The 23057-nt window shown below is 38.6% G+C and overlaps 1 long non-coding RNA gene across 2 annotated transcripts in view; it reads right to left on the bottom strand.

The window, feature by feature from the left end:
* LOC121669319 overlaps positions 1–23057 on the bottom strand; it is a 187901-nt gene that overhangs the window by 164318 nt on the left and 526 nt on the right. The window lies entirely within an intron of this gene.

Here is a 23057-nt window from a genome sequence, read left to right as displayed (position 1 = left end):
CAGATTATAAATTACAAGTGAGAGCTCAGTGTTTCTAATTAGTCTGGTGTTCTCCAGGGGGGCTGGTGAACATAATGCAGCAACACATGTAACTAACTACCACTCCAAGTGCTTTTAGCAGAAAGCCAATTAAAAAGAAAACGAAAAGAAAAATTGCTCTGTGCCTACTCCCTGCTCACTACCTCGAAATTACTCAGTGAGTCTGACTGTTGGCCAGAAAGAGACTCCCTGATTGTAAGGTGAGTTTATACTTGGTAAGTTCATTATGAGGGAAGTTCATAATTCATTTATAATCTGTGTTCTTATTATGAACTTTTCTTAGCAAGTCTGAAATATTTACAAGCTCCACCACCTACAAAGCGACAAGCAGTGAGGGCGACCACTTCTGACATCTTTTGTATGAGAGTGAGAAAGCAAAGAGCAACAGCTCAAGTCAGTGGCTAAAGCTTGTTGATTCCCTTGAAGATCACAGCCAATTCCTAAACTGTATTTAATAAAGGAAATATTAGCCTTTATTTATTCTAGTGGAAGTAGAGAAATGAGTTGAATTATAAATCCCAATTGTAAAAATGAGATGTATCCATTTAAATCTATCAGGTCTTTTAGGCACTGGTTTGGTTTGGGTTAAAAGTGCTGCAGAAACACTGGGCAGTTTTTTTCTGAAAACTTCCCTGGCCATACATGGAGAGTTATAAAGTTAATAAAAAGCCAATCCTAAATGAAAATAAATGGCGATGATGCAAGCTGCAGTTTATATTCTGTTCATGACAGACACTTCAGTACAGAGCATTTGCAGGTCAAATTCTCCATGGCTTTTATAAAAAAGGCATCTCTTTTCATATGAATTTTCAGTGAGCAATCAAGGCATTAGTCCCTAAAACTGTCAGTGGCTTTCTCTCATTAACCTGAATTTTGTCAGAATTCAAGGTTATACAGGCAGCCCCACCATATTTCTATACAAAGTCATCTGAAACAGCCAAACTTTAATCCCATTAAATTCCTGTAGGGAGGCTCAGCAAAATACCAAAAAACAGGTGCTCAAAAGAAACTTTAAAAAAAAAAAAAATTGCCTTAAACTGGCTTCAAACATCTTTGTATTTAAATCAATATAGTTTTTCTTTATATTTCTCTGTCTCAATGAGGACTCACATTAGAGGGGATTCAACTTGAACTCAGCAAGAGCCAATGGACCTCAGAGTACAGGTTTAGATGTATTTACAATATACTGATAGAAAAAATATAATCTAATATTACTGGTAATGAAAGAAGTAAACTGCAATTGAACTTGATTCTGGCAGTCATATTCACACCAGCAGCATATCAGCCATGAGATAATGAGGATTCTCTTCTTAAGAAATGAGGCTTGGATAATCAAATACAGAGAAATTATTTATGATTAATATAGTTGTGGTTATCCACTCAATTAATGTTCCATCATTTCCTTTGATGCTACAGTAGCTGCAGTTTAGACAGCAAGAGGTATTTGCCACTGGAAAATAAAAACATGGAAAGGAGATCCAATATTTATAAACCAAAATGATTTAAAGTCCCCGTGCTCCAACATATGCTATCCACCTCCCCAGCAAGTGCATCTGAAGCAAGCTGTCAATCTGAGATGCAATAAAACAAGGCAAAGATATTCTCTAACTTCATCTCCACTAAATTTACAGACAAACTGCCACATCAAGGCATCATCACTCCTCAACCTGTCCATTTATTAATGCCACACAGGGGACAGGGCCTTCACTGTTGCTGGCGTGACAAAGATCTTAATAGCTTTACTCCTATTGTGTGGCAAGCAGACAATATTTCTTTCAGAGCTAATCCGCAGACAATATTTCTTTCAGAGATAATCCACTAGGACACTGCTCCCCTACTCCCAGCACTGCTTTTCTTCTCTGCCCACTCAAAACCCACTCTGCTGGCTGGTTTTGCATTTGTAATGTGGTTTAAGAGCAGCTTCGAGAGTTTTGAAGTCAGTTCTTTGCTTGCCTTTACTACCCACATGCTGTTTCAGTTCTTCAGGCAGTTTGGGAGTATGCTGATAGCATCAAACTTACTCTGGCTCCAGAGTCCCATCTGGGGGATGTCTGATCCAGGCAACCAGACAAAACTTGCTCTAAACTAAAGTCTAAATTGCACATGGAGGACTTTTAGGGGCCTTGTCACAAACCATTTTAACCTACTGACCTTTCCCTACAGCGTTCAACTAATTCTTAATACAGGCATTATGGCATTGAATTCCTACCAGAAACCCTCAAAACTAATCAACAAGTTCACTTTCCCTTGATGGTCTCACCAGAGCTATGAGGATACATTGGATATTACACAGCAGAAGTTTCATTCAGTTTTACAGCCCTGCCGCATTAAGCTGTGTGGAGACGTGGTTTTGTTAATGCCTGTTTAGGGTCCCATAACACAACCTCTACCCCCAAAAGCCATCCTTGTCCATGTGAGTAACAGGGAGGTCACACACAGGATTTGCCTGACTGAGGATCACTTGCAGGAGTTAAATGACTCGAGCTTACCATAACTAGCATTCAGGAATATTACCTTTTTATTTAATTGCTTTTTAAAATGTTAATTAGCTCCAGTATGCAAAGCCACCAGAGAATGCAAAATTCTCATACAAGCAGTTCTGCAGGCAGAAGAACCAATTTGGATCCCATTGGTTTCCTTTTCAAAAGTAATTATTCTGCAGTTTTATTGCAAATTGCTACTTTGCAACAACAAAGCTGAGCATTTGCACTTCTTTTCGAGTGCAGTTGTGAAAACAGAACTGGGGAGAGACCATTCACAGCTGCTCAGCTCTTCATTCTGCTCACCATTTTGAGGGGCAGCTGGAATTAATGGAGACTGGGTGTTGGAAGCACTGCCAGTCTGCGTCCCTACTCTTATAACCAGGGAGAGCAAGGAAGGGATTTTCTGTTCCCTCTTTGTCAATTCCTACTCTTCCCAGCAACAAAATGTTGCATTCCATGGATGTATTTGTACATTGGATGCAAACATATACATAAAACTACCTCTTATGGATTCAGACGTAAGATACCACCTGAAAAAAAAACAGGAACCTGAAATAAAGTATGGTTTTGACCTTTAATTTTTTCATTTTTAGCTTCAATATCAATCTCCCATGGAAACACAAGCCACCTTTTTTATTTTACACTGGAAAAATCAGGAAGATGACTGCAGATGATTAATTTTTCTTGCAACAGGAGTTCAACCCCAGTCAGTATCTTTAGTTGTGATACCTTCCCTGGTGCTGATAGCTGCTGAGAGTGAACTGATGCTGCTACCAAAAAGATTCAGTTAGCCCTCAACCTGCTCTCTGACACAGAGGTGCAAACCAGAAGCACTATCCTGCCATGGATCCCATAGGATGGACATCCCTGCCTGAGAATAACTACTGCCCTGAAGAAATATGAACTGTGGAGTGGTAAAATCTGAATCTTACCAGGCACAAAAGGAAAAAAGACTCTTAAAATGTTCCTATAACCTGCTTTTGTTGCATGTCTTGTGTAAAGGATTTGATATTTTTTTGTGAAATATTTTGTAAATTGCCTTAATTATGATTGGCAGTGCACTTACACAATGATTTTTTTTTTAGAGAAGACACAATTAAGCCAAAGAAATAATCTCAAATAGGAAAAAGTCTGCATCTGAACCCTGAAAGCCTGTAAAACTCTTCTGACATGTCCATAATTTGGTAGAAACTCCAAAGAACTGTTCTCTAACATAATTAAGGTCTAAGGATGTGAAGCATTGGGAATTGCAGCAAAACCAGCAGAGGTTTAAAGATAAGGAGAGCAAGGATATCTGCAAGCCCCAGGACAATAAGAACAATTCTGCCATATGTACTTGACATATTCTGCTTGCCCAAGGTTGTCCCCAGAGGCCGTGGAGTCTCCATCCTTGGACATACTTGCAAAAACCATCTGGACGTGGTCCTGGACAACCAGTTCCAGGTGATCCTGCTTGAACAAGGTGGTTGGGCCCAGTGACATCCAGAGGCCCCTTCCAACCTCAATTCTTCTGTGGAATACATAGAAGGAAAGGCCTTAATTTTAACATATGCAAATAAGCAGATTACGTGCCATTACTTGGTTACGAACCACATCCACTGACTTTACCATTTCCAGTCTTGTTAGTAGACTTCACTTTTTCAGTTTGCTTAATTTTTAAAGAGAAACCCAGGATGACAAAACACCTTGGGTTTTGTCTACTAACAGAACATCGTGTGTTCAGAATGAAAAATGTACAGAGGGTTGGATTAAAAGTGGGTGTAGAACAAAAACAGAATTTTAGCACACTTGGTGTCAATAGCTGCCCAACTGTAATAACCTGGGCAATCATTCTATTATCACAGATAACAGTGTAAAATAATAGTTGCCCAACTATGATTTTAGTTTGCTGTCAGTAAACTAAAAACCAGGCTAAAAAACCTCAACAAATTAGGTGAAAAGGAACTAACCTCAGCTGTACTGGAAAATATGGGTAATTTTGAGCTTTATTTTCTGTCAATACAGCACAATCTCATTCTGATTTTTAGATCCTGCAGGAAAATTTGTTGTACTGATTTCAGAGTGCTGCAGAATGGCTACCATTTTGTCATTTTTGCATACTTAGCTACTGATAAAGCTTTCCAAAAGCAAAGGGTTTATGATTAAAACTGTGATAAGAGAAAAGCATTTTCCTGAACTGGGATATCTGGGGAGATGTAGGGAATGTGATCATTAATCAGCAATACTTCTAATGAGTCTATATTCTTTTGAGTCATTTCACTATGTTGCTTCTGTAAGTTTGTAAATCCAGAAAAAGCCTCTTTGATGTTAAACTACAGGATAGAAAAAGATGTTTTCAATGCTGCTCTATTAAATGCTGTAAGTGCTGTACATTTCCCCTGGGAATTGTTAAGTTTTGGTTCCCTTCTCTCCATTACATTCCTTTTAAGGTACAATAGGTTCACTGATGGATGGCAAAAACGATTAGAGACAAAGACTTCCCCCTTAAGAAATGAGCAGGCTAAGATTGAGATGTTTATAGATGAAACAAATAAGAGAGGACACTCCAGAACTTTACACAGCAATGAATGTTGTAAAAGAGACAAATGGAGTGGAGGTGCTCCTATTTGTCATGTCTCATAATAGAGGAAGAATGGTTACTTCAATGGCACTGAAATGTAACAGAGAAAAGATTTTTTTCCTGCCATAAACAACAGGTAGGAGTCAAGAGATTAAATTTTATTCCATTAAATTCTTTGAAGTGTCAGATTGGAAGTTGAAAATTAAAAACATGAACCTTCTGAACCTTCTGAATAGCTCAGAAAAATTAAATAGTCTTCAGAGGAATTGAAAACTTGTCTTGTACTTCCATTTGCATTTAGCAAGGAAAAAAAGGAAAATTTTAAGACTGAGTATGTTTCTGAACAAAATTTTACATGTTTCACTCAGAAGGTGAAGCATTTTCATGAGAGATCTTCTTATTTGGATTTTTCTGCTCAATAAAATTTAAATTTTTACATCCTCATTTTTAAAACTTGATGTGTTCTAGGTGAAATAGCTGCCAGCCATTTTTACTCTGAGCTAGGAAAAGCTATTTCCACTACATATTTTTACAATCAAAAGAAGAAATGTAAATGGAAGAGATATAGTTTTTTGGATTAGTTAAAAAACAGTGGCTCTAGGTCAGAAAACAACAAGGCTTCTTAAATCTTCTGTAGCTGTGTCTGATAATCAGACTAATTAGAATACTGAGCTAAAACTGCTGGCTGTGTTTTTAGTTTATGCACTCCTGAATTCACTGCTCCTACATGTTGTGCTAATGTTATTTTCTTCCCCAGAGAATTAGAATTCATTTTCTAGGATGAAAAAAGGTGCAAGACACAGTGCAAGCTACTACCTGGTGAGAAGGGAGGTAAAATATGTAAAGGGTTATTAAAATTCAAGCTATATAACTCGTTCACTAAAGCTATTTTTCCATGTCTATATCAAATTTGCTATTAAAATAAGGAAGTAACCTTAAAGATAGAGAATGCAAAATAAGCTATGGCAGCATGCAGATTCACAGTTTTTGACTGCCTGAAAATTTTTGTGGTGAAAATCTCAGAACAAAACCAAAATAAATAATAATATACGCATTCACATCTATCTTTTGTTTAGTGGAAAAATGAAACTTATTTAAAACTGTCCAAGCAAAATACTTTGTTTTTTCAGCCTGAATAATTTACCAGCATTTCACTGAAGATGATTTTAAATGGTCAATATAAAACAAAATTGTTTTATTTTGTGTAACAGGAAAACCATTCCCTTGGCTGGTAAAAAATAAATATATATATTTAAATAATCAATAAATAATATTTTCCAACTGTTTCAGCTGACAACCAAGCACAGAAACAAGCACTCTGCACCCAAGACTATCAATTTGCACGACAAAATTTTGATGCTCTCTAGCCCCTGTTTAATGGTGTCATTAACAGCATGTTGTGCCTCTAAGTGTGGCTCCACTTTGTTTTGACTACCCTGTCATTATTAATTCATTTGGAATCTGCTGTAGTAATGCTGATCATAATGAATTCATTTTATATTAATGTTCATGTCATACTCATTATCATGGGGTTTTCCACTATAATTTTGCCTGAATGAGAATGAAACCAATTGCAAAAACACTTTGTTTGTTGTGGTAATGTATTAGGAAGGAGTAACCTGTCTCCAGTTTTCACAGCACCAAGTGGCATGGGATGAGTGTCCTTCACAGATTCCATCAAAAAATGTTCTCCTAATCACATTTGAGCTGCCACAGTAATCTACAGAATTGTGGGTTGCTAATGATTGCCGGTACAGAGAGTGTGGTCTCGGCTAAAAGTTTTTCTTGTGCTTCCTAAGGTTGCATCAGTGACACCATATAAAAAAACATATTCTAAAACCTTCCTGAGATCTTGGCATGCATTATGGAGCTGCAGCAATTTAAATTTTATTGAGCAGAAAAATCCAAATAAGAAATTCTCTCATGCTTCGGCTTCTTCTGAATGAAACATTTAAAATTTTGTTCAGAAACAAGCTCAGCCTTAAAATTTTCCTCTTTTTTTTTTCTTACTAAACAAAAATGGAAATATAAGACAAGTTTTTAATTCCTCTGAAGAATATTTAATTTTTCTGAGCTGTTACTTCAGACACGTGTTCTCTTCACACAATGCAAACCCATGCTGCCATCACTAAGCACGGGGCATTGACCCCCTGATACCTGATGTATCCATCTCCATCACAGAGAATCCAGAATAACAGAATAACAGAAATCCAGAAAGATTTTGGTTAGGAGAGATAAATTAAGATCTCCAGCCCAACCACCTGCTCAAAGCATGGCTCACTTCAAAGCCTGACCACATCACTCAGCATCTTGCACAGCTACACTCTGAACTTCCCCAAATACAGAGAACCCATACCCTCCCAGCACTCCTGCTCGTTCAATATCAAAATTCAGCACAAAATCACAGAAAGACTCATCCCTCTTTGGGCTTCAGTTCGCCTTTTTACTTTTGTTGTTCAAAAAGGTAACATCAGCAGACATATTTCCTACAGTCCACTGCCTGTGGAGTTCCACATCTACATTAAAAACCTCTTTAGCTAATAGTAGCCAAGCTGGATATGGTCTAGATTTACCATGTCTAAAAACTGGGGCTCTTCCAGATGGTCAGTGCCTCCCTCAGCAGCTTCCTGGAAAAGATTTCTCTGAATCAACTCACCCTGTTATGAACACGTTTAAGGTCCCAGGACCAGTGGCTTCCCTGGAAAACTCCCCCAAGGAGGCCAGGGGAACTGCACTTGGGAACACACAAGATCATCTTTTTAGCTGAAAACTTCCTAAAAACTGGAGTCCTTGTGCAGATTCCGAATCTTAGTTGTGTTCATGAAAATGACAGTTTTAAACAACAGACAGAAAGAAGTTGATAGAATTTTAAAAGAAAAATAAAGAAGATAGACTACAATTTTCAGCCCTGCTCCACTTAAACGAGTGCATTTTAGCAACAGCTGTCCTTCACAACAAATTATTTTTGTACCAGCTATTTTTACCATGATCTTAAATTATTTGAATTGCTGCATTTTTTGCACTCCCACAGAGCTTCCATTAGGACTTGACTTCTTCTACATGGAGCTGTTACAACACATAAGTGCTGGAAGGGTGAATTTACAGATAAACAGATGCCATTAACATTGGAAATTTTCCTTCAAGATAAAAGGCTCATACACTGTAATGCAAATTTGCATCATTAAACCATAGAGAATTAAATCACATTTTAGAGCTGAGTCCCTGTCCAAATTCACTGGAGAAGCTGTAGAACTTTCCTATCACAAGTAATGTAAAAATCATAGCAACAGTGGCCCAGTGTCAATGAAACCTGGGTCCCGTTGTCCTGAGCACATACAAATGGAGGAGTACACACTCTGAATCCAAGAGTTGTGAAGACCAACCAATATCAGTTTATTTAAAAAAAAAAAAAAAAAAATTAGAAATCAGAGGTAAAGTGTAGCAGAAAAAAGACAGGGGCTTTTACAATTGAAATGTAAAATAAAATGGTGTCTTTGCTTTATCCTTACTTTGGGCACATTCCTACAGAGTAATATTTTTTGCATGAAAACCACCTCTGCCTCCTGCTGCAAACTCACACTTTCATGTAAGGCTGATGCTTGTTTAACCTCTGGCTAACAAGCCTGTTTACTATCAATATAATCTTGATTATTACCATTTTATTTGTTGAGGAAATAAACAAGTGAGTACCTGCTCCCAGCCATACCCAATGCTGCGTTTCACACACAGCCCAATGTACCTCTGACATGCTCTCAGCCTCCTGGGTTCTATAGCAAATTTTTAATCCCAATGTAAACCAGCCTGTCCTGCACACAAGAATTACTCACACTCAAGGGCCTGACCTCTCCTGTGTCAGAGCAAGAATCTCTGACTGCAATTTTCTTAACTGGTTCAGAAGAACATTAATAGTCAGAAAGCACAAACAAGAGCGGTAAGGAATAGACAATCGCACCTCATGGTTTGAGAATCTCAAATCTGCCACATCTCATGGAAGTTTTGGGTGATTTGTTTTCTTTTTTTATGTAGAAACTTTTTTTCTTTTTTTTATGTGGGCTCAATCTTGGGCATGGGGCTGTCCTCAGGCAGCACAGATTCTCAGGCAACTCAAGGAAAGGCCAAAGATTATAAATAAAAGCATAATTCAAATTACCTTAACTCTTCTATCAGACAAGTTGCAGCCACCCTGCTTTTGGGCTGTTCCTTGACCTCTGGTGTTAGAATCCTTCAGCTGAGGCTCTGTAAATTGCTCTGTTTCCTGGTTCAAGCCCTGCAGTGAGTTGCAGTGATGAGTAACAGCACAGCTGTTTGTTATTCTCTGTAATTTATTTCCTTCTAGCTCTCAGCTTTTGCATAGCCCAGAGACGCCCTACCTGCCCTCCACACCTCAAAGGGCAGCTCCTGCTGCCCCTACAAGGCTGAGGTGCCCCAGCCTTGGGCTGTCAGTAGGTTTCAGAAGACAAAAGCTATGCCATTACAAAGCTATGGTCAGGCTTTGGCGCTCACCTAAATTCTTAATGCTTCAAAATAATAAGCTGAGGAAATGAAATTATTTACCCTTCCAAAATAAGGTTTCCTTCAATTTCAGAAAGAAAACAAACAAACAAACAAGAAACTGCCTGTTTCAGCACAGGATCTGGGTATTTCAGAAAACCGGAAAAGCTTTCCAGTTTCAGGTGGCCCCCACCGCATGCTGCTTAAGACACTAAAACACCACAGATAACTGCAGAAAGTTTCACAGTAGAGTTTGATGCAACTTCTCAAAAATTAGGCATAATTAAATTGTTAGATCACTTTATCAAAGTTAATAAGTACTTGGATAATTTTCTGTTTTTCAAAACCATGAGTGGATGTGTTTGTAAAGCGTAAGCTGAAGTTTTGCCACAAGTAACTAAGTCCAATAGAAAGGATGATTGCTGAATTCAGAGAGTGAATTTATTTGACTTACATTATGCAGAAGATCAGACCAAATCTTCAAAGAGGTTTCTTTTTCTCTACAAAAATCAATAATTCTATTGGCCTCCGAGGCAAACAATAAATGTGTCTGAGAAAGGCAAACACCTCTTTAACTTTTGAATTATTTATTTTAAAAATATTCTATCTTCATGTGGATGCCTCTGTGAGGCTTTTGATGTGCAGTTTCTGAAGATGTATCTTAGAAAAGAGGAAAGAAACAAGAAACAGTTCAGGAAAACAGCAATTTTGAGATCTTTCACAAGAAAATCCCTAGAATAAAAATAACAATAATAAAGAAAAACAACCTTGTGAAAGTGCTTGCATATTTCTTTTCAAGGAGGTAAGAAATTGTTAGTCCCCTAATCAACTGTCAGATTTTTAATTTAACCCTCAGAGCTGATCTCATAAAACGCTGCAATACCAGTGCTGAAATCTGTGTTGAATTAATACCTGGAAGCAGAGGTCAAAGTAAAATATACTGGATTAAGTAACAAAATCAACAGAGGGCTACTCCTATTGCGTGCTTAAGGTACTTTTGTTTATATAGGATGCCCAATGTCTATCTTTTTTCCCTAAAAGAAAGGATTATAGAATTTCCTTCAGTGCTGCAGAACTTACAATTCGGTTTAAACCCAGCTTGTTAAGGCAGGCACAGAGCCATAATTACAAACTACACTGCTGCTTATTGTGCTGCAGCTGATTTCTCCTGGATAAATGCATGTCATACAACCTGCAGCATGCCAAATTAACATTCAAAAGACAGAACAAGAATGTTTAGTCATCAAATACATTCAGAAACAGTCCAGCACTCCAGCTGTTTACTTTTAATGTTAAAATTCCTTTCTTGCCTTCTCTTGTTCTCATCTCTTATCACTGCCTGTACCAAGCCTCCAAGGAAAATGCAGCAAAGTCTGATAATTTCTAAACCAAAAAAAAAAAAAGAAAAATATTACTTTTGTCAGCTATATTGTATTTCCCAAGTCTTCCATGGCAAAGAGGGAACACAGCCCCTCAGGAACCCTTTCTGGCGAGATGAGCGCACTGCATGTCTCAAACTCAACCATCCTTTCAACAGTGATAAGTAACACAACCGTGATCCTTTTTTTCCTGTGAGTTCTGAAGTGAAGGTCCTAAAGAAAGCTTGTCAAGGACAGTGCTCAGAAACTCCAGCAGAATCCCAGACTGATCCCAGACTGACCTCAATCTTGTATCAAAACCTAAAATTCCAGACTTCTGCCCCTTGCCAAATGCCCCAGGGCATTCCCAAGAGAGAATTCAGTGGAATTGGTTTAAAGTGTTGGGATTCATTTATTTGTAACTGAGTTCAAGACTCATTAAGAATGCCAATTCCATCTCAGCAGATTTACATGTACATTTACCGAATTACAGTATGTTCGTTGTGTTTGTTCAGAAAACACACATAATAATGCAATATATGGGGAGTCGAACCTTACTCCAGCCCAAGCCTTGCATTTTGACTTTTATTTTCCTCAGCAATCCTATTTTCCTATCTGTGGTCCACCTTCCCTTAAGTCCATGTCTTCCATGGTGATTTATGATGCCTCCTAATGAGATCAAGAAAATAAATGCTGGGGAGGTCGATTACAGATGGTATCTGAGCTCAGCCTCAGAATGCTCAGATGTTTACAGGATCCTTCTCCAGTGCTCTTCAACTTCTGTTGTTATGAGTGTAAGTTCAAATTAATGCTCTTTTTTTTTCTCATTTTAACCAAAGGGAAAAAAAGAGGGGAAAAACAAAGCAAGGGCTCCAAGGGCTCCATCCCACCGAAACCCGTGGCTCTGAAGCTCTTGGTAGCACTGCGCCCATCATCAAAAAGCTGCTGGCTTAGATTCCTCCTTTTTGGATTTTAGACAATCCGAAAAATCTTCTGCTTCACAGAAGGTTTTTTGATCTACAGAGATTGTCAGAGACTCTCTGATTTTTCCCACTTCAGATCTAGTAAATTTTAAAGGCTAGTTTATAAATCTCAATGCGTTAATGTATGGTGCGGATGTTAATGGAAAACAAACTCACAGATTGAGGGGCTCAGTTTACAGAGAGGCTGCTTTGTGCAGGCAATGCTGTAAGAGTCTTCTAAATCCAGGCTCAACTATTTGCTCTATCACACGTACTCATGTTCTTTTCAAGGGTGTTGTAAAGACGGATTCATTACCAATTTTGGATATCCTATATTATCACATTTAAGTCCTACTTGATGATGCTATCTTAAGGTTCAAAATGTCAGCCTGTATTTTTAAATTTAAAAAAACCCAAACAGCCAAGACAAAACCAAAATAAAACAAACAATAAAACAAACTCCCCCAAAACTAAACAAAAAAAAAAGAGTTATTTGAACTGTGGAAGAAATACCCCCAAACTATGTGAAATTATATAAGCATGATGTAGATGGAGCTGCAGACAGCTTCTGCAGCCAAATTAAGAAAGCTGAGGTGAAATTCATTAACTTCTAGAATATTATGTATATTATATAATATATCATTTTAGGATATTTTTTGGTTGCTATGCATCACAGCTAGACTACAGCAAAAGCATGGACCTGTCAGAGTGTTTTTATTATTTGTTTTATTTTACATGGGCCTTCTTACTTTTTATTTTGTGTCTTAGACAGATGGCACTGTGGTGATTGGAATCAGAGTGTAACATCAAGTTTTGTTCCCAGTGAAGGGAATGGTGACTTTTATTTTCAAGACTAGAAAAAAGAGTATTTGGATGTGATTGTGTGTCTCAGAGATCCTAATAAACACAGTGCACAGCCCTAAATACACAGAAAATGAGTTCCTATTTCAATCCAGCCCTGGGAATTCGTCTGAATCCCCCTGTCCCAACACTAAGCCTCAGGAACTGGAATGAACGGGTCTGGTAGTACAATATATCTCCTCAAAATCTTCAATAAGTAGCTTCTTTTAGGATTTAAAGTTCATACAGACTGTCTTCTGGGTGGACTCTGAGTGAGAATTATATCTTTTTTCCTATTTCAGTCTCTTACTTCCTATAATGGAAAGTTTGTGCTAAAGCTGCTATCCAGTGACTGAGGAATTGAAGTCACACACAAAGTGAAACATTCTGTAATTTGTTCCCTTGACAAAAAAATTGTCACTATCTTCCATTTCAGACCCCAAATGATTGCTTCATTCATTCACATTGTGCCCCAGTTTCCTGGGGCTTAAGAACATGGTTAACAGGAAAGTAAATTGAAAGGGAGTATCTTTTATATGTTGCTGACTGAGATGTTCTAATATGATGATGTGAATCCAGCTAAAAATAATAAGATTAGGCTCAAATGACTGACTAGGTCAAACAGTACACTTACTTTATTTTCTATTCCTGCTATACTAATGGAATAGGCAGAGAAAACCTAAAATAATAATAAAAAAAAATCACACCATGTTAATCACCAAAACCTTACAGTAATCCCCAGGGCTGATTAGCTCTCAGCCACTTTCCGTATCATTTGACTCCTTCTAATAAGATTAAACCAGGCTCTTTTACTTCTCATCATCATTCAGAAGGTCCTGTTGACTATTCACCTCTCTAACACTGTAATTCAACAGTGACTTTCAACGAGTTGTGGACCCAGCTTTAGATAAATCTCACCAACCACATCTGAGCCACGTACAAGCAGTGAATTATTGCAAGCTGCACTACGGTCATATTACTGTCATATTTTAGGACCAGTTCTAATCTCTTAGCCCTGTGAAATCACTACTTCTCTAACTCATGACTGAATGCTCATTCTAATGAATGAGAACTCCTACTTTAAATATGCAAACCCCTAAGATTACTGTTTCCTCTCCCTTAACCTCATCATACCAAAATCAGCATTGCTTTTTTCTGACCAGCTCAAACAGAGCACCTTGGCTGTCTGTGACAAGAACTAAGAGAGTTTGCCCAGCTAAAAATCACCCAGGGTCTGTGGCTCCTGGTCCCTGTGATGAAGGTAACTCTGCTGAACATGAGCTTTCACAACTCAGTGAGTGGCATTTCTACAAATGTCCCTCTAAATCATCATGGGACGGTCACTTCACCTAATTGACATTCATGCCCTTTTTGTTGCATAATCTTTTGGGTCCAGGACACCTTTTTCCTTTAAGTTGATATAGGAGACTACTGAAATCATCTGCAACTCACTTTTTGTGGTTAATTCCTCCTATTTCTTAATAGCAATAATTGCTGATACCTAATCCTACCCAGCCAGGGTCTTGGAAAGTGGGATGTGGCTCCCAAACCAAAGGGATTAAGATTCACTAAATGATGCTTCCAGACAAGGCTGTACCACAACCTGAATGAGGGCACACCCTGTAGGGAGCCGTGGCTTCCTGTCAAGGTTCCTGACATGGCAGATACTGGACTCTTCAGAAGCTGTGTGGGAAAAGAAGGTGCACATCATGCACTGGGGCCTGTTTAAATTCATAGAAAAGCTGATTTCTTTTAATTAGCCATTGGCTCCAGACCCCTGAGGAAATGCCCCCTCTCCTGCCCCAGTGGAACTGCTCCCATGCTCTTTCTACCCTATAAAGCCTTTACAGGATGAAGTGCAGCTGTGCTGAACATTACCAAACTGAGCTTTAAAAAGCACTTGCAGAAACACTTAAAAGGTATGACAGAGACGGACAAATATTTACATTTTAAATCATTTCATTTGGCAGCCACCTAAACAAAAAGTGACTACAGCTGTACAACTGTAGAGAGTTTGACCAAGAAATATGCGCTACTCTTTTTTAATCTCGATATTGTATTGACAATTATCCTTTTCCATGTTAGTATAAATTGCCTTTACTAAAAAAAAAATTAAAAATAAAATCAGTCTGCTTTTAGGGCTTTTATAATAAACAAGTCAAACCCTTTACCCACATGTTTGCCTAAAACAACCGAGCAGCAATTCAACATGCTCAACAAAAAAAAATCTGCAATCTAAAAAACCCAAACCTGATATCCCTCCACAGGACATCAGATTCATTAATCCCAGAAACATAATCAAAGCTTTCAGGGCAGATGATTAACAGTTGTATCAAACAAACTGTTGGACCCCTGTATATCAGCTGAGAAGAATTTCATGTCTTCTCTTAATCTTGCCAAGCACTTGCTAGATAAGCACAGGGTATTAGATTCACCTGTTACTATTTCTGTAATTCATGATGTTATCGAAATTGTTTTCTCCTAGGAAAGCACCTGCATGAGGCAGTTTTATATCCCATTTCTTCAGGCTTTTTATTGTTTTATTTTTCGTCTTGAGCATCTGCTTAGCATACTCATTCACTCTCACAAAATAAGTAACTTCTCTATTATTGTTTGGTGTTTCAACACCATTCTTAAGAACAGAGAAGGCAATTTATAGTCTTATTATATGTGATATTAATATTCTTACTGCATGTCACACTGGGCCCGAAAGAGAGAGTGTTTAGTTTATCCCAAATCCATCCTTGAGAAAATAGCTTTGACCTAATGATATCCAAGCTGAAACAGGAAAAGAAGCATTAGGTACACATAGAGGCAGCATTACTACCACCACCTGCTCTGCTGTGGTGAGCATCACCTTGTTCATGTTTCTGAACAACTACAGTAAATATAACTTCATTTATTCACTTGTGTGTCTCATTTATTGCCTGTCTGAAAAATAAAGTATTGTGGTTCTGTTGGATACCCAGAGCTATTTTTAAAAATATATTGGAATTTTTAAACTTGTGCGAATTTTATAAATATTTTGGCTATGCGTTGAGAAGGGTTGTATTTAATAACACATTTAAAAAGAAATGTTGATAAGTGCAAAGCCATCTCAGCCTTTCCTCCTCTTCTGTCCCTGTGAGAGGGAGTCTGGAGCTGCACACCCTGACCTTGACCACACCATCCAGACGGAGACTTTCATCACCCCTCAGGCACAGGGCATCAAACCATTAAAAAATGCTCAGCTTCTGACCATCTGTGCTGCCTCTTCATACCCACAGAGCACAGGAATAGCCCTGCCTGCAGAAGGGTTGGGCCAAATGCTTCCCCTGCTCCAGGTCTGGTGGAGCTCTGCCAGTTTCCCAGACTTAGGCAGAAACAACCCCAAAGCAGGAAGGATGATGAGCTCCCAGCTCGGGTGACCATGTGCTACATGGGCAGCTCCAAGGTACCTCTGTCTGCAAGGCAGTGGGTGAGGCCACATCACACTTAGCAGGACACAGAACATCTTCACCTCATGATTATGTTAGAAGAATAACTTTTAATAAAAGGCCAGGGAGGCACTGGCATCCACAGCAGAATAAATACATGTATTTTCCCATATACATAACATCACACCAGATCCCTGTGGCTAAATTTTGGATGAGAATCTAATCAAGAATTTTCTATTTTGAGCCAGCAGCAGAAAATTTGTAGCCAATCTGGAGGCAGCATTCTTTTGCTTCACTTTGTAGGACATAAAAATGGCCTTTCTTATTTCATATTCTAATGCTGTTCTGCAGTAGTTCTACCCCCAGTCCCAGTGGGGATGTATTCAGCAATTATACCATGTATTTGAAAGTGCATCCATTTGTGTGCCTAAGAGTATCACTGCACTATTGTTAACCACAGCTGTGTAAAAATCTAGGGTCTTTTTTGTTAGTCAAAAGCATTTACTTTATGGCACATTGGGAATTTTACCAGGCAGCTTCTTCATTGCTCTCTTTTTCACTATTTCTATGAGTGAAAACTTCTTAAATCTGTAGGGTTTATATCCTGTAAAGTACAATATGGTAGAGAGCATGGCAAATCATCAATTAGTTATAAATAAAAACACACCATGTAAATAAAAATACACAAGATATAAATTAATGATTGAAAATTATTATGAGCTGGGGAACATAGGTAAGTAGGACACAGCAACTGGAAATGCAGGGTTATTCCTGAAGTGTTTACTTTCATGGATACCACACAAGTTCCTTGTACTCTACAGGAAAATATAAAATGCAACCACAAAAAAATGCTACTGCAATATTAGAGCTCTCCAAAGAAGGTCAAGCACAAATGCCTTTTACCCGAAACAGATGGTTTTAATTATTAATCCTTATTCTGTGTTAAATATTTTTAAAACTGTAGAGCTTGTGAGAGTGTTATCTTACTCGTCTGGGTTCTGGGCTTGTTTGGGGTTTTTTTAATATCAGAAAAATACAGCTTTAAAATAGCCACAAATGCCAAGCCACGTTACTGCTTCTGACAGAACATTGGGGGGTTTTGTCTTTGAGACAAAGGTTTACAAAATTATGATATTTTAGCTGCAGTTTTTTCTTGTTCCAGGGATGGTTTCCCATCCTGAGCACTCAGCAGTGCTCAGTAGCACTCCTACCCAGGGGAAGACTCGCCACACAACCACTTAAAAAAAAAAAAAACAACTTTTTCATTTCTCCTGGGACAGCAGCCATTCCCTGGAACCCTGAATGCAAAATAAAGGTGCGATCAGTGTCCTGCCAAGTAGCCAAGGGTGTGTTCAGCTGCCTCTCAGGATGCTGTTGGATAAATGGTCATTATCTCTGGCTGAAGGATTTTGTGAGGCTTCTGCAACACTGGACTCTGCTAAAAGCTCACCAAGGCCACCTGGAAAGCAGCATATCCACAATTATCCCATTGGGATGGGAAAGGAAACAACCCATATCTGCTGTCAGCGAAAATACAGAATGCATCTCATTTTCTGGCATCACCAGGAGGGGTGGAAGTTCTGGAGAACAGCCTTAGGTGCAAAGCTTTGCTTCCCTGGGAGGTGTCACGCCCATGGAACACAGCTTAATGCACCTGCGTGTCCCAAGACAGTGCAGTTTCTTGCTATTTATAAAATGAAAATGTTAATAATAACCTATCCTACCCACTCTGATTGCTGTAAGAGAGTTGCAGAGACACAAAAATCTTTATTCTCTTGCCTTTATCTCCTCTGCCTCCAAAATGGAGAGGGAAAATACCTTTTTTTCCTGCAAGGATGAGGCCTGTCCCCATAGCTGCTGCACCCTCTCTTCATCAGGATGCAGTAAAAACGGTGGCCACAGCCTTGTTCCAAGCATATGCTCTGTTATTAGGGGAATATGAATGCCTAAGCATTATTTTAACTTGCAAATGAGAGGATATAAAATTCTGCAAAGTGAATCAGTGAGGATGGAGAGGACAGAGAAGTCACTGTGAAACTCAGTGTTACACACAAAAGTACAGACAGCTGAAGAATGCCACAACTGGGAACCATTACCATTGTTTTACTACCAGTAGTGATAATTTTTCATGGTAAAGGTATCACAAAGCTGTGTGCTCTCCCTACTAAGGGTTTTTAAATGCAGAATCTTTACAGGGAGCAGAACAAATGCTACAGGAAGAGGAAACAGCTACAAACAGCCTTGCTTTTAGCGAGACTCCATTGAAAACAGAATTTTTATTGCTCAATAAAACTTGGGACTCATTAGTTACGTCTGCCAGTGTTGATGAAAATATTGTCTGATCATTTCTTTGGGTAATGTGCATTAATCTGGGAGATAGCATCACATCTCTGAGTGAAAGCCTGACAGTGGCAGGAAGAAAACAGCTCCTAAAAACCACAACTCCAGGTGACAGAGTTATCTCAAAGCCTAAATCTTGTCAGTAGCAAAGGAGAAGCTGCAATTACTGCAAAGCAAACAAAGACAACTTTTAAGCCATGGAAGTTAACATGGCTATAAAAGTCAATATATTTACAAAGGGGAGAAGCAGAAAGAGATATAAAGGAAAGCCAGAGGGAGTATCAAACAAATTACACTTCAATTTTTATCCTGATGGTGATCAGTTACAGTAACACTGGGGTTATTTAAAGCTCTAAATACTTCTGTCACTTCCAATTGCCCTGACACATCCAGATTATACTCAATAAAATATTTTCCATGCCTGAATATCTCAGTTTAAGCTTGCTGCAAGGTTGGAACAAGCAGCTCCTTGGCTCCATATGCTTTATTTCAGTGCAGATTTCTACTGTAGCTCTGCATAACATTTTCCTCAAAACACTGGCATTACATATTCCAGAAAGGGACAGAATTAACGTGAGAAATCTTTTGTTACCACTGTGTTGGGGGGAAAAGAGGAATTGATGAAAGGCTTGTTCATCTAACCCAGCATGACTAAAAGAATTCAACATAAGTAAGCCACGAGAAATGAGGAAAAAGAAATAATGTTGGATGTGAGCCAACTACTCTTATTTTGAAAGTATACAGATGTCTGAAAACATGTGGATATACTTTCATTTAATCCTGTTTTTAATTTTACTTTAGAAGTAAAGTATTAGAAGCTGTTTATTCTGCATAGGTTAAAATGCAATAACACAAATTTTTATTCATTTCTCAAGGAGCTTTTAGCTTTGGAACTTTCTGGCTTGGTGGGCATGGCAGTTTGATGGGAAAAGGATATCACTTAGGATATGGAAAAATACCCTCAGGGGCAGAGCAGCATCACTTCCAAAATTATCAAATAGTAAAATTTTAGAAAAATGAGAGAACTTAGAATCTCTTTCTGTGGTTATTCACTTCATTCTTACATGACTTTTCATGTTATTTTAAAGGTAACAACCGGACATTTCCCAGACTATGAAGTCTTACTCTCTCCCTCTCTTTTTCCCCTACTCTCTGAGATGTGGTGTTATTTGGGACACAATTCTAGAACTATTAAAAAACACCCCTGAAAGTGCTGGTGAATTTCAGTGGCATGAGGAAGGCTTCATGACATCAGCAGATAAAATTTCATTTTCTTATTTGTCAAGGCCTTTTCCTACTTCTGCTTTATTAATAACAATTGTGTCAATTTTCTGGTTTTACTGCTTTATTTTTTAAAATCATGTAAAACTTAAGTATTTGTGGAGGACTTTTTTTACTATTAATTGTGAGGGCAAAACAAAAGCCCCTGTTCACACTGGTTGAATTTCATACTCATTTTGGTTGCACAGGAACCTTAGTGCAATGCCTGGATATGGAGAAAAATAACAAATTATTTATCCTGTGTGTTTGTTCACACTTCTTTTGCTGCCTTTCTTCTGAATCAAAAGTAGGTAGCTTGGTATTTTTGGGTTTTTTTATGGGGGGGTGGTGTGTGGCTGAACAAAAATCTTTTTCTTCTGACTATGATACTGTCTCCAGCATGGTTTGATGTAAAAAACTAGAGTGCTGTAACTATTTTGCTGTGTTTTGCAAACATCTTTGTGCAGAAGCGTGGAACACCTCTTCTACTAATAGTCTACTTTTAATGGAATTCTGGTCACCAGTTGATTGCAGGTGCTGATGTCCTGCTGAAAAGGAAACAGCTCTGCAACACCTCAACACCAGGAGAAGCTGCAGCATCAGACACCCCTTCACAACAGACACCAGAGCATCCTCAGGAGAGGGAATCACAGCAAATCCCATCTCCAGAAATTCCTGAGGCAGCACTGAAACACCACAGTCCAACTGGGAGCCAAGGAACAGCACCATTTCCCTTATTCCACTGTGTGCATACACCACTGGTGTGTCCTTTCCATCAGTTATCTTTATACAGCCACATGTACATAAATATTACAAAAAATACCGCTTGTATGAATTTTACATGTATTTTAGTCTGACACACTGCTTTCTCATTAGCTGCTACCTCAGGAGATGTTGATAGAAAAATGGAAGCCATACGATTATTTAACTTTCTGATAACATGCCACAGGCCACTTAATGTGTACTTTTGGTTATTTTCTTCAAAAGAATAAATGAGGAACCCCAGACATAAATACTCACTTTAGAGAAGATCACAAATGCTTTTTTTGCTAGCTTTTCTAAGCAAGTTGCAAACAGAAACAGGTTCACATTATATTTCTGATCATGCTAAGTGAGAGTTTTCACCCCACAGGTGATACCAGAAGCAGGTTATTGTGCTTTGCTACTTTTTGGTTAGACTGGTTGAATTTTCTGGGATTGTTATGTTTAGAAATACAGAAAACCATTTTTATCTTCTAATACCACCTTGCAGAGAAATTCATGCTATTAATGCTTAAAATTATTACCAAAGCATCTTGGCAGTAAACTGTCTGGACCGAAATAGTTTAGACAGACTTTATTCTGTTAATTGTGATGCTGAATCTTTGCACAGGAATGTCTTATCTGTTTTGCTGAGGCAGCAGATCCAAGGCAGATGCATTCCATGCAATGAAAGGCACTTACTCTTGGTTACAGCCCGAAACTAATTACTTGAGAACTGAAGTTCAGACAAGAATACAGGAGACTACACCGTGGTACTTTGAATATTTTCAGGAGGACTCTGTGGCTCTGTCACAGTGAAATGTACCTGCTAACATGTTGCTTTAGCAACTCTAATTAAGTGTATATTCGATCTATACATTGCCAAATTATCTTCCTACCTACTTCATGGCTGTGAAATTAAAAAACCATTACAGCTCATTGAAAGTGACAGCATCTGCTTTTAAAATAAAGATTTCGTGCTAAATGAGGGGTTGTGCCAATTACCATCCACTTTTTTTTTGGTTTTTCTTTTATAAATCTAGCTTGTCCGTTAACCACACCAACTTCTTCCCTGCAGATTTAATTGAGTATTGAGGTTCCATCCTCTAATTACCTGACTTCAGTAGAGTCCAGGCTGGACTGGTAATATCATTTCAGTATTTGGTTTTAGTTAGCCCAATTATTGGCAATTGACCTCCACTTAACAGCTTCTAAATCAGATATAGTTGTTTCCTTTGTCGGGCTGATTAGGCGAGAAGCTGAGAGCCTTTTGTTGCCTCTCTTCATTCTCAGCCCTGGTTCCTGAGTAGGGAGGCTCCCCCTCTGCTCTCCCCATCCTCCCTGCAGCTCCAGGCTTCCCGGGAAAAGGCTCCAGACCTTGTTAGAGAGGTCGTTGCCCATTAAATCTCCCTCACCGCCAATCGATTTGTCAGATCAGAGGCCCCTCTTTTGTGAGAGCCCCTCTGACAGAGTTCAGCCGGGGTCAGCCGCATTAGAAATGAGAGAACTCAAGGAGAGGGCTGAGGGTTAGTGCAGACAGGATTGTCTGCTGCATGAGGGTGAATAGGACCTTCCAGATTTTTCTGGAAAACAGCATTCGATTAATTAGAAAAGTTTATAAACAAACAAACACCAAAAAATGGGTTAAAACCACCAAAAAAAAAAAAAAGGGGGGGGGGGGGGAGGTTTATTAACAATGTATATCTGGGCCACTGTAAAACCAGCAAGTGAATTCAGAGCAGTCTTCAACCGGCATAAATTTAGGACAGAGTAAAGGCTTAAAGGCTTATTGATCTCTCCTGTAAGGTATCAGCACTGATAGATCTACAATTATATCATAAAGGACATAAAATTATTGTATTAAGGACAGAAAGTCCAAACTGTATTGACACAGGGTTTGAATGCCTCATTTTCAACAAGCCAAATGACCCAATCATGGATAGTGAAACATGTTTTAAGGTATACTATACTATGCTACAATTGTAAAGCCAAGTCTTATTGTGATTAAGCCTTGTACTCTAGACATCTGAAATTTCAAACTCACCCTTATCAAAATCTTGACACATGTATTTCTTCATATTTTTCCAGCACTCTTTGAAAGTGGCTGCCAACATGATGCCAGGAATACAACAGATGTACAGGAAAAAACCCACTTTATTCACTGGCTAAAACCACAGGCATAAAGTAAGGCTTGACCTAAAATGTATTCATACTGAAAAAGTCATTCTATTAAATCTGCTGGATTCTGACTAAAGTTACCTAAGAGCACAGAAATCAGAGCATTACACTGTCCTGCTGGTAGCTGATGTGATGTCCTCTCAGTTTACAAGAGCCACATCAGCCCTGGCAAACTGTCTCTGGGAGCTATTTTCCCCAAAATTTCCCTTTAAAAGAAGTTTTCTACAGAAAGACAAGTTATGGAAATATTTCACCCAGTATGTTGTGTTGCTGTGCTGTTCATTCTCCAGCTCCAAGTGCACACATCTGTGCTGAGCCCTCCATGAAACAGCTGCCTTTGGTGTGCCCCCAACCACACATTAGATCCTATTTCCTAATTTAGGAAAAGC

This window comes from Corvus kubaryi, unplaced genomic scaffold, assembly GCF_017639235.1.
Source record: "Corvus kubaryi isolate FWS band 111438036 unplaced genomic scaffold, C.kubaryi_AGA036_p1.0 37391, whole genome shotgun sequence".
Taxonomy (NCBI): Eukaryota; Metazoa; Chordata; class Aves; order Passeriformes; family Corvidae; genus Corvus; species Corvus kubaryi.
This window is presented reverse-complemented; position numbering and strand designations above follow the sequence as displayed.